General features: G+C 32.7%; 1 long non-coding RNA gene across 1 annotated transcript; it reads right to left on the bottom strand.

The window, feature by feature from the left end:
* Positions 1-6,545: 6,545 nt before the first annotated feature.
* On the bottom strand, positions 6,546-8,257 carry LOC127101626 (uncharacterized). The gene is made up of 2 exons (XR_007794680.1): positions 7,720-8,257; positions 6,546-6,819 (listed from the first exon to the last, which is right to left on the bottom strand). It is a non-coding gene; the product is annotated as an uncharacterized LOC127101626 (long non-coding RNA).
* Between the last annotated feature and the right edge of the window lie 4,453 nt (positions 8,258-12,710).

Below are 12,710 nucleotides of genomic sequence, written 5' to 3'. Positions count from 1 at the left end.
AAGAGAGTTTATGGTTGTTAGTAGTGGAGTTGTATGTAGTGAAACTTAAGTTACGATCATTGACCAGTTTATTGTAGTTTTGGTACTCGTCAGTGCCAGAAGTTGAATTGGAGTCGTAGCCGATGAAATTTGTGTTAGATACATCAATTTTTTCTAAAACTAAAAACTTTAATATTTAGCTTTAAAGTAGTTTCTTTTCTTTTGAGTTTAACCCACTTAAATATATTATCCCTATAAACCTATGTAATTTAGGTTACAATTATATATAGATAGATTGGACCATGCTCCCATGTTTTTGTTAACAAAGACCTTTTACGCTTTTACGGTGTGTTTAGGAATGTTCAAAAGAGAATGGGACCCACTTAAACTTTTTTGGGTACGTGTAGGTCGTGTCTTGTATTGGCTTCCCTCGTTATAAAATGTTTTACTGTATTTTTTAATATAAGGATTTAATGCTTATCTTATATGTGTAGTGTTGATTCTGTAATCTCTTCACCTCTGATCTTTATTTGTCTGAGGGTGTGAAAGGAGACTATGTGTGATGGGTAAGAAACTAAGAATGGGGTATGGTTTATAGACTTGCTAAGACCGCAGTGGCAAGGCCAGTAATTATCGTGCTCTTCACATAATCTAGAGTATGTTAATTTTGTTGGTTGCGGGTGTGGTTTCGGGGAGTTGCTTATTGGTTTTGTTTATAGTTTTTTCTGATGTAATTTTTTATAGGAAATTAAGACACAATAATAAATTAATACGTAACGGACATAAAATTCTTCAGATTTGTAGTAATTTTGAGGATCAACAACAAATATAAGACGACAAATCGAATAAGTAAAGACACAAAAGAACACCGATATTTTTAACGTGGAAAATCCCTCAATATGAGAGTAAAAATCACGAATCGTCCAAACCAAAGAAATAACTCCACTATAATCAATTAAGGGTACAATAGAGTCTTAAAGTGATTCATAAAGCAAATCACAAAACAAACTAGCTTACAAATAAGAATAAAAAAACTGAAAATTTCTCAAATCTGCAACTACAGTGCGAAGCAAATAACTCTCCCCTCAGACATTGTTTTGAAATTTTGAACGGTCAAAAGTTAGATACATGTGTTAAAGCATGACCTCCAAATTTGAGCTCGATTTGACGGTTAATAAATCGGGGATCGTCGATTTAGTGAGACTGATTGCAGAAAAACATAAATGAGTTTCTCTCTTTTTCTCTCTCTTTTGAATCCTTATTTTCTGTTTATCTCTCTCAATCCTAAATTGATCATCTCCACTTAAATAAGTGAGACAAATGGACTAATTATATTTGGACATTTTTTCACTTAGGAATGGAGCCCAAACCCAACAAATCTCTCCCTCACAACTATGTGGAGGAAATCGTCAAATTGAAGATATCACAACAAGCTTCAAATTTCCCTTTTGGTAATGCTTTAGTCATCATATCAGAACCATTATCATTTGTATGAACTTTAGCTAACTCCAACAACTTAGCATCAAAAACATCATGTATCCAATGATATCTCATATTAATGTGTTTGGGCCTATTATGAAAAGTCAGATTCTTACCAAGATGAATAACGCTTTGACTATCAACAAATAACACATATTTGTCTAGAACAAAACCATGCCCCTATATAAATTTCTTCAACCATAATAACTTTTTGCATGCTTCGGTAATTGTAATGAACTCAGCATCTGTAGTAGACAATGATACACACTTTTGCAATCTGGACTGTCGGACCACAACTCCCCCTGCAAATTTTATCATGTAGCCCGAAGTGGAATTTTTGGAATCAATATCTTCAGCCATATCAGAGTCAGAGCACCCCACTAGATTAGGTTTATCTCCTCCAAAACAAAGTCTCGCAGAAGTAGTACCGTGAAGATACCTTAAAATCCATTTCATAACATTTTAATGCCCTCTATCTGGATTTGACAAAAATCTACTGACTGTACCAACAACATGTGTTATATCTAGTCTTGTATACACCATTGCATTAATCAAACTATCCACAACAGATGCATAAGGAACACATTTCATATCAAACGCTTCATCTTCACTTGAAGGACTTTGATTAGAACTCAACTTGAAATGAGTAACGAGAGAAGTGCTTATCGTCTTAGAACTTTCCATTTTGAATCTTTGCAGCACTCTTTTGATATAATGTTCTTGTGAAATCCAAAGTTTCTTCTCTTTTCTGTCACACATGATTCTAATGCCAAGAATTTGTTTAGCTGCTCCCATGTCTTTCATGGCAAATGACCCTTCCAATTGCTTCTTTAACTTGTTAATGTTAGAAATACTTTTCCCTACAATAATCAAATCATCAACATATAACAACGGGAAAATGAAGTCATGGTTAGAAATTTTTCTAACAAAGATGCAATGATCTTAAGTAGTCTTTTGGTATCCTTGATCACACATAACAAACTCAAACTTCTTGTACCACGACATTGGAGCTTGCTTTAACCCATATAAACTCTTTCTCAATCTACAGATATGATATTCTTTACCTTTAACTTGAAAACCATCGGGTTTTTTTATATAGATCTCTTCCTCCAAATTACCATGGAGGAAAGTCATTTTCACATCCATGTGCTCAACCTCTAAATCAAGAATAACAGTCAAACTCAACACAGTTCTAATTGATGACATCTTTACAATAGATGAGAAAATATCTTTAAAATCAACACCATTCATTTTATGGAAACCTTCCACCACTAATATGGCTTTATATCTTGGAGAATTGGAGTTTCTATCATGTTTAACTCTATAAATCCATCTGTTTTCCAAAGCCCTTTTGCCTTTAGGCAGCTTCACTAAATCATAAGTGTGATTATCATGTAATGATTTCATCTCATCATGCATTACATCCATCCACTTTTGATTTTCATCACTTTCCATGGTCTCTTGAAAACACTCGGGTTCATCCTTATCAGTAAAGGTCACATACTCATCATACTTATACTTTGTAGAAGGTTGTCTTTGCTTGTTGGACCTCCTAAGTTGAACTTTAGATGATTATGGAGCTTCACCAAGATTCTCATCCTATGACATATAGATCTCCCATTCATCATCATTAGTTAGAATATTTACCTCATCTCCAAGTTGTTGATCATCAACATAATCATATGGCTTACCATTATGATCATCACCACCAATGACATCCACATTATGACTAGGTAACCGAACTGGATCAACATAAGACAAACTGATATCTTTCTTGGGTGTAGCCTTCTCTACCTTATTAATGTCTTCAATAGTTTGGTATTCTATAAACACCACATCGCGACTTCAAATAAGTTTCTTCCATACAAGATCATACAACATGTAACCAAATTCATCTTGTCCATAGCCGATGAAGATACATTGTTTTGACTTTGCATCCAACTTAGATCTTTCATCCTTGCACAAAATCCTTACAACCAAAGACTCTCAAATGATCATACTTGACATTCTTTCTAGGAAAAATATCCTTTTTGGTCCCTTAACTATACTCTTGGGTTCAAATTGGTCCCTTAATTATTTTCCGTGTCAGATTGGTCCCTTAACTCTTAAAACGCGTCATGTTGGTCCTTTTGTCTAATTAGCGACAAATTTTTGAATTTTTTCGTCGCTAATTAAACAAAAAAGACCAACATGGTGCATTTTAAGAGTTAAAGGATCAATCTGACATGAAAAATAATTAAGGGACCAATTTGAACCCAAGGGTATAGTTAAGGGACAAAAAAAGTATTTTTCCTTCTTCTTAAACCAAATTTTGTATGGAACTTCACTTTTCAAAGCAACAATAAGAGTGATATTAATAACATGTATTGTCGTGTAAAGTGCCTCGCCACAATAATGATTAGGCAACTTAGCTTCAGAGAGCATACACCTTACTCTCTCAATTAGTGTCTGATTCATCCTCTCTGTTAAACCATTCAATTGAGGAGTTTTATGAGGGGTCTTTCCATGTGCAATACCATCCTGCTTGTAATAGGAATCAAATGGTCCACAATGCTCTCCATTATTGTCTGAATGAACATATTTCAACTTCTCGTTTATCTGCCTCTCAACCAAAGCATGGAATTCTTTAAACTTTTCCAACACTTGGTATTTTGTATTCAAAGCATAAAATCATAGTTTCCTGGAGCAATCATCAATAAATGTAACAAAATAAAGTGCACGACTAAAGGATTTTACCTTTAATGGGCCACAAACATCAGAATGTACCAAGTGAAGCAACTTTGACTTCCTTGAGGGAGGATGTCTCTTGAAAGATACTCTAGTCTGTTTACCAGTCATGTAATGAGAACACTTCTCCAAATCTACATTCTTTAATCTAGGAAGAGCATCCTTTTTGGCCAAAATAGTAAGCCCATTTTCACTAATATGGCTAAGCCTTTGGTGCCACAAAGATGCTTCCATGTCGATAGCATTCACACTGTCCCTAACAACCAAAGCTTTATTTCAATACATTTTAAAAAGCTTTTCCTCTCTAGCGACAACCAAGTTACCTTTGTGGAGTTTCCACTTTCCAGAATCAAAGTGATTATCATAACCACAATCATCTAGCATATGCACAAATATCAAATTAAAGTGAACATCTGAAGCATGTTTGACACTTCTAAGCAACAATTGCATTTCCATGTTGGTTTGCAATTAAACATCACCAACACTAATCACCTTAAATATACCATCATTACCCATATTCAACACTCTAAAATCACCAGAAGTGTAAGATGTGAAGAAATCCTTCCTTTGGTGTAACATGCAATGTAACACCATTGTCAATGATCCATATGATCTCGTCTGATACAAGATTAACAGACTCTAGAACACGAAGAATGACAAGATCATCACTAGTAACAGTAGTAATACGATTATCATTATGGTCTTCTTGGTCTCTTTGTTTAGACTTACCTTTCTTGCCTTTGTTATCTCTTTTCCACTAATAGTGATACTTATGTACGTGTCATGTTTTGTGACAATAATGACACTCCAGATTCTTGTATCGCGGCTTGGACTTGATTCTGTTATTCTCTCTACCACGCTTTGGTTCCTTTTTATGATTTCTCCCCTATTTTTAGTGACAAGTACCTCAGGTTGAGATGAGGAACCTCGTGCCTTCCTTCTTATCTTCTCATTAAGAATACCACCTTTAACAGTTTCTAAAGAAACAACACCTCTATGATCAGAACTTGTGATAGAAACCCGAAATGTCTCCCTAGACTCTAGTAAAGATAGCAATAGAAATAGTCCCAAAAGTTCATCATCAAATTTGATACTCATTCCTGACATCTGATCAAGGAGCCCTTGAAATTCACTCAAATGATCTAAAATAGAAGTCCCCTTCTTATACTTCAAACTTATGAAGTTATTCAACAAGAATAATTTATTATTCCCTGATTTAGAGGAATACAAGGACTCTATCTTCTCCTAGAAAGTCTTTGCATGTGTCTGTCGTGCCCCAAAATTTGCCCTCTCCTTTTTACTTTTCATCTGACCTACGACTCGAAATTCATCTGTGCATATTCATACTTCATTCATACACATTCACGCTGACATTGATTAATATATTCAAAGCTGGTACTTGATTGAAACCCTAATTTAATACAAACAGTTGATTGAGGTCATTGGTTAACTTTATGGTCAACTAGTTGACCAAAGTCAATCATCCGTTCCCAAGTCCATATTATCTCGACTTTGGTCATCTATGCACTTTCGACTCACATCTTTGTTATATCCATCTCGGCGCTTTGATTTTAAATTCAAAATTGATTTTGATAGGGTTTTGAATTTTCAATTTAATTTTAATTGATTTTCTATTTTTTCCATTTTTCAATTTGATTTTAATTGATTTTTAATTTTTGATTGTTTAATTTCAAATTAAGTCTAATTTTAAATCAATTGTGAAATTCTAGTTTAATTTTTAATTTGATTTTTGATGATTTAAATTTTAAATTAATTAATTTTTGATTTTTTCAAAGTGATTTAATTGATTCTAATTTTGAGGCAATTTGAAATTGATTTCAAATGAATGGGATTTTAATTGACTTTTATTTTTTAAGTTGATTTCAATTAATTCGCAATTTTTTAATTAATTTTTTAATTATTGACTTTTTAATTAATTTTAATTGAATTTTAATTAAATTAATTTGATTTTTTAAAATGATTTCTAATTTTAAATAAATTGCAATTGATTTCATTTGGATTTTGAATTTTTAAATTGACTTTATTTTCAAATTGATTGACTTTGATTTTTTAATTGTTTACTTCAAATTTTAGATTAGTTTTAAAAATTATTCCACCATCTTTTATTTTAGAACTTTTGTGATTAGGTATCAAACCCATTTACTACTTAACATCCAATATCCAATAACAATCAATATCCATTTTAAAATATACATTCACCCTTAACCAACAACAAGTATCCATATCCAATAAGGTAAATCCATCCATATTCACAATTCCATAAACCATGCACTTTTCATACATCCTTAACTCATGGTTCATACAATAATTCAATGTAGTATTTCATTATAACAAGTTGATTCCATATATATTCACATTTCATTCATACAAACTTAACCCATTCAATTCAAAGTTGATACACAATTAATTCTTCTTTAATTCAATTTTTTCAATTAATATAAATTCAATAACATTTAATACAATTTAATACATAATTCTTAAATAATATTCAATACAAAAAAAACCACACATTACATGTTTTAAATAAGTCTCATCTCACACATGCAATACCAAATATGATCCAAATGCCAATTCCAACTCCATGTACATAGCAGCAGTAACTATAACCAAATCCTGTAGCATGAGTAAAAGAACATATCAACTCAATAAAGGCTCATTAACATACAAATTAATCTAACATTAACAATTGATATTTTTTCTAACTGCTCTTCGGCATCACTAACCTAACAAGAACTCATCTAATTAACCAAGCAGCATGTGATTCAAACAAATCAATTCATTTGACAAATTAGAATTGCATTGTTTAACATATGAACTAACTACATTCTTGCCAATTGAGTTCCTAACTCCTTATAACATGCAGGTATCTAGCAATATTTGGTTTACTAAGTGAGTAATCAAGCTTCACACTCACATAATTCAAACAGAAGTAGGACACATGACATCACAATTGACAAATAACAGAAATCCTGATATAAATGAACCTGCATAATTAACCGATAAAACAAACTGCATTTGCATCTAAACAACCATTCACAACAGATTTTACACTTAACAAAGTCAATTTGGTCTAAACAGAGTGGCACCAGAAATCACTAACACTCTAACTGATGGATAACTAACTATAACCAACTCAATTAACCATTAACAGTTTCGATTACTGACCAATGGAAAAATGATCATCAGCTTAAAGCTAACATCATTTAACAATTTTGAAATTTTTCCAAAGTTTCTCCTAACAGAAATCAGTTTTAATAACAGGTTTCAAAACTAGTTGTAAGTTAATCACACATACAGATTGAAATTAAAACCAAATTCACTTACAAACATAACAGAATTTACATTTTAACTTCAAAACAGAATTTACATTTCAGTTTTCAATTTTTTTCAGTTGGGTTAACTAATTTCTGCATTTGTAACTAACAACCTAATTTCAACTTAATTTCAATTTTATTTCATTAGAATGTCTAACAGAATGTGATAACAGAATTTTGAGCTCTATAAAGTACTCACCTTCAATCATTTTTCTGAGATTTTCATTCTTCACTTCAATCCTCATTCTTCACCCTCCTTGGAGCTTCGATCTTCATCTCTTCTTCGAGCTTCATCTTCACTCTTCTTCTTCTTCATCTTCACTCTCCTTGGAGCTTCGTCTTCATCTCTTCTTCGAGCTTCATCTTCACTCTCCTTCGAGATTCATCTTCAATCTTCACGTTCTGCATTCATCAGAAATCACAGGAATAAAAAAATCAAGAATCCAGCATCGGAGAGCGAAACGATCCAATTCGCAACGAACAACAACGCACGGAAGTAGAGGAATTCGAGAAGGAGAACCAAGAGAGGATTCCGACTCCGTGAGTTCTCGCTTCATATTCGTATTTTGTTAATTTCAATTTTCTAGTTAATTAGGAGATTAGGATGTGATTAAATTAATTAGGATTTTTGTTAGTAGGATTTAATCAGGGCTATTAGATGAATTAGATCCACTAATCTTGATTAGGGTGATTAGACTTTTAATCTTAATTAGTTATCTAGAATAATAGAATTTTTAGAATTTATTTAATTAGGATTTTACAAATTAATTAGTAATTAGATTAGGATAATTAGGATTAATCTTGATGATCTTTTAGAAAAATAGAGTTTTATAATTAATTAGAGTTTTAGAGCATCTTAGAATTTTAAGTGGTTTTAGAAAATAGAATCGTTAGAATTTTTTATTGTTAGAATCAAAGTTTAATTAGAAATTCACATAACTAGTAGGATTAGTCCCTTATTAAATGTGGTTTTTTAGATTCTATTTTTTTAATTAGTCAATTTTTTAATATGATGACTATTTTACTCCTAGATAGACAAATCTTAATTTTCAATACATGCTCCCCTTAGCAATTAGGATTAGGATTATATTATGTTTCAATCATGGTTGATTAATTTAGAATATTCGTTGTAGAATTGTGGAATTTAGAACTTAATTAGAATACTAGATAAATAAGTTTTAGAGTTTAACTTTAGGATTTCAATTAGGTTACTGATATTTGGATTCTTAATATTATTAGAATATAATTAGTTGATTAGAATAATTAGGTTAATTAGGAAACTTTGGAATTAGATTCTAATTCAAAAAATCTTAATTAATTATTAAAAATAATAGATTTTTAGAGTAATTAGGTTAAATAATTTTTAGAAGTAAATACTAATTAATTAGAATTTTAGAACCTTTTTGAATTTTAATTATTAGAAATCTTTAGATAATTAGAATTTTATAGAATAATTGATTTTTAGAATTAGAGTTTAATTGAAAATTGGCATAATTACGTAATTAGGATTGGTCCCTTATTAAATGTTGATTATTAGTTCCTTTTTTTAAATCAATTTTAGTATAATGACTATTTTGCCCTTAAGGCTCAAATCTCGATTTAATGCATGTTCCCTTAGTTTAGGACTTTAATTAGAATTGTCTAATATCATTTAGTTGATTAATTAAATAGGACATTATTATATATAATTCGACTATTATTTTTAATCTCATTGATTAGTGTTGACCAAAGGTCACTTTGGTCAACGAAATCCTTTGTAATCGTGCTGTAAGCCCCTAGCCTAATTCAAGTGACCAAAAGACCATTGGTCACTTGATATGGCAAGTTCATTACGCTCAAGCTATTGTGGATATGCTGAATCTCTGAACTGAAGCTCAAGACCTCAATGTTCAAATGCAAGATCAAGACTTCAAGTCAACATCAATCAAGCACAGCTAGCAAAGTGGACTACTTCTCAATCATTGCAAAGGTATTAACACTTGTTGATCATAATTCAAAGTGTGCGGCACGAGCCTTGAGTAATAGAGAAGGAGTGGGACTGAAGTATTCCTACCCCCATCTTGAATGTCTTTGGGTATGAGACGTATGACCCAACGCTCATCGTATTCACCTTTATTCATAGACTTTAACACAATTCTAATCATGTGATTGACAAGTCTCTCCCTCTTCACAAAACAATGCAACAAGCAAAGACTATGTCAATAACTTATCAATCATGAATCGAGTTGTACGACACGAGCCTTAAGCGATAGAGAAGGAGTGGGACTGGAGTATTCCTACCCTCATTCTGAGTATCTTTGGGTATGGGACGTATGACCCAGTGCTCATCGTATTCACCTCTATTCATAGACTTTAGTGCAATTCGAAACGAACGATTGATAAGGTCTCCATCACTACAAGAGCAACAATGAAGATTCTTCTCTCTCCACTTGAAAGTTAGGATGAGAATTACATGTCATGAGCCTTAAGTAGTAAAGAAGGGATGAGACTGGAGCTTTCTTACACTCATTCTGGATATCTTTGGGTGCGAGACATTTGGCTCGTTGCTTATCGTATCCACCTTTACTCATAGACTTTAGTGTGATTCTTATCAAATAACTATCAAGTATATCCCACTCTTTCATTCAATCATTCTATCATCTTTTCTTTTGCCTCCTTAATCACCTTGTTTTCAGCCCTAGTGGGCTGAACTACGAAAGCTCTGATTTCCTTATTGCACTATAAGGATACATAGGCAAGAGAATCCAGATTCTCCGCGAGCTACCTTATCTATTGCTATCTTATTTATCAATCTATCGATCAATCTTCTAACACCCCAATAGTGGAACATCCTTTTCTATCAACAACTTGTGGTCGTACACCCTTTTCTCATCCCATTCTTTGCCTTGTGAGGTGTTAAACCCTGGCTTTTCGATTTTGATCTTCGCCTTGAGAGTCATAAACTCTGGCATCTAACTATCTTTGCCTTGTGAGGTATTAAACCTTGGCTTTCCAATCCAGTTTCTTGCCCTGAGAGTCATAGACTATGGCATCTAACTTTCTTTGCCTTGTGAGGTGTTAAATCTTGGTTATTCGATTTTGATCTTCGCCTCGAGAGTCATAGACTCTAGCATCTAACTTTCTTTGCCTTGTGAGGTGTTAAACCTTGGCTGCTCAATTCAGTTCTCCGCCTTGAGAGTCATAGACTTTGGCGTATTCTTTGCCTTGTGAGGTGTTAAACATTGGCTATCCTATTAGATTCTTCGCCTTGAGAGTCATAGACTCTGGCATATCTATTCTCTGTTACCTTGTGAGGTGTTAAACCTTGGTTATTCAATTCAATTCTCATCCTTGAGAGTCATAGACTGTGGCACTTGATTCTCTTCGCCTTGTAAGGTGTTAATCTTTGGCAATTCAATTATTAGACATCATCAGTTTTAAACTTTGGTAGTGATACCTCACCTTGAAGGTCATGAACCTTGGCATTCCTTTTCAGCCTTAATGGGTATTGAGCCCTGGAAAATCAATCTATCAATCTCCTTTTGCCTTATAAATCATCTTACTTTCAGCCGTAATAGGCTGAACTACGATTACTCTGATTTTCTCATTGCACGATGAAAATACGTAGGCACGAGGATTCGAATCCTCCGCGAGCATACTTATTTATTATTCCTGCCTTAGGGCATTCCTTCCATTCATCTCCATGGAACATTAATCACGGTCTACACTTTATCTATTTCCTTTCCCTTCATTCTTTGCGAGTAATATTAGATATCACACATATTCGAGCGAGAATAATCAAAACGATTTCCATGGAGTACCATGGATGTTTGGGGTGCTAATATCTTACCCTTGCATAACCAACTTCCTTACCCAGCATATCTCTTTCCCCCGGGTTTTATCAATGTTCTCCCTTCCCTTTGGGGATAAATAAAGTTTGATGGCGACTTTGTTGTATGTTCGAGCGTGCGATACGTTCGGGTATATTTCCGCTAGCTTCAGTGTCTCATTAGTAATATGATTATAAACATTATCTTCTACATATTATTGAATAAAACCACATACATGTTGATGTTTAAACTCCTATTCTTCATCAGAAACAAAACCTAACTTTGCAAAACTAAAAACGGGTAAATGCAATTTCTTCACAAATAGTAAGTTTTTCATCTTGCCCTTCCATAAATTATAATTATAACCATTCAACAATACCATCTTCATCTTTATATTTGACTTCATCATTCAAACAAGTAAAATAGCCCTTAACCAAGAGCTTTGATGTCACTCTTATGGGAAATTAAGACACAATAACAGACCAATACACAACGGATATAAAATTCCTCATACTTGTAGAAACCTTGAGGATCAACAACAAATATAAGACGATAAATCGAACAAATAAATGCACAAAAGAGCATTGATATTTTTAACGTGGAAAACCCTTCAATATGAGAGTAAAATGCATGAGTCATCCATACCAAAGAGAGTCTTAAAATGATTCACAAACTAGTGCTAACAACCTCAAAATAACTCTTACCTCAGATGTTATTTTGAAATTCTGAATGGTCAAAAGTTATATACATGTGTTACGAACATGACCTCCAAATTTGAGCTCGACCCGATGGTTAACAAATTGGGGATCATCGATTTAGTGAGACTAGTTAGAGAAAAACGGGAATGAGTTTCTCTGATCTTTTCTCTCTTTTGAATCCTAATTTTATCTCTATCAATCCTAAATTAATAATCTCCACTTAAATAAGTGAGACAAATGGGCTAGTCATATTTGGGTCTTTCTCCACATAGGAAGATAGCCAAAACCCAATAGTTTTGATGTTACAGTAAGGTTTTTGATGTTATCGATGTTAGTGCAACCACAACTTTAATATAAAATTTTACGACGATATCAAGATTTAAAATCTTGCTTTTATTGTAAGTACATAGTGCAATCTAAGAGGGGAGGGAATTAGATTTTAAGATTTGTTTGGATATTTTAGAGATGCTCTTATTATTTAAATTTTTTTTCGAAAAATATGTTGATTAACTTATGTAGTAAAGTGCAGAAATTAAAAGCAAAAAAATAAAGAAAACAATAATGTATACTAATTTTCCTTTCCAATTTATGGTACATCTAGTCTCCTCACACCCCCTGAGAGATTTTTCCTATTGTTAGTTTCTTTATATATATATATATATATATATATATATATATATATA

This window comes from Lathyrus oleraceus, chromosome 7 (genome assembly GCF_024323335.1).
Source record: "Lathyrus oleraceus cultivar Zhongwan6 chromosome 7, CAAS_Psat_ZW6_1.0, whole genome shotgun sequence".
NCBI lineage: Eukaryota > Viridiplantae > Streptophyta > Magnoliopsida > Fabales > Fabaceae > Lathyrus > Lathyrus oleraceus.
The sequence above is the reverse complement of the archived record's forward strand: the minus strand, read 5'-3'. Positions and strand labels throughout refer to the sequence as shown.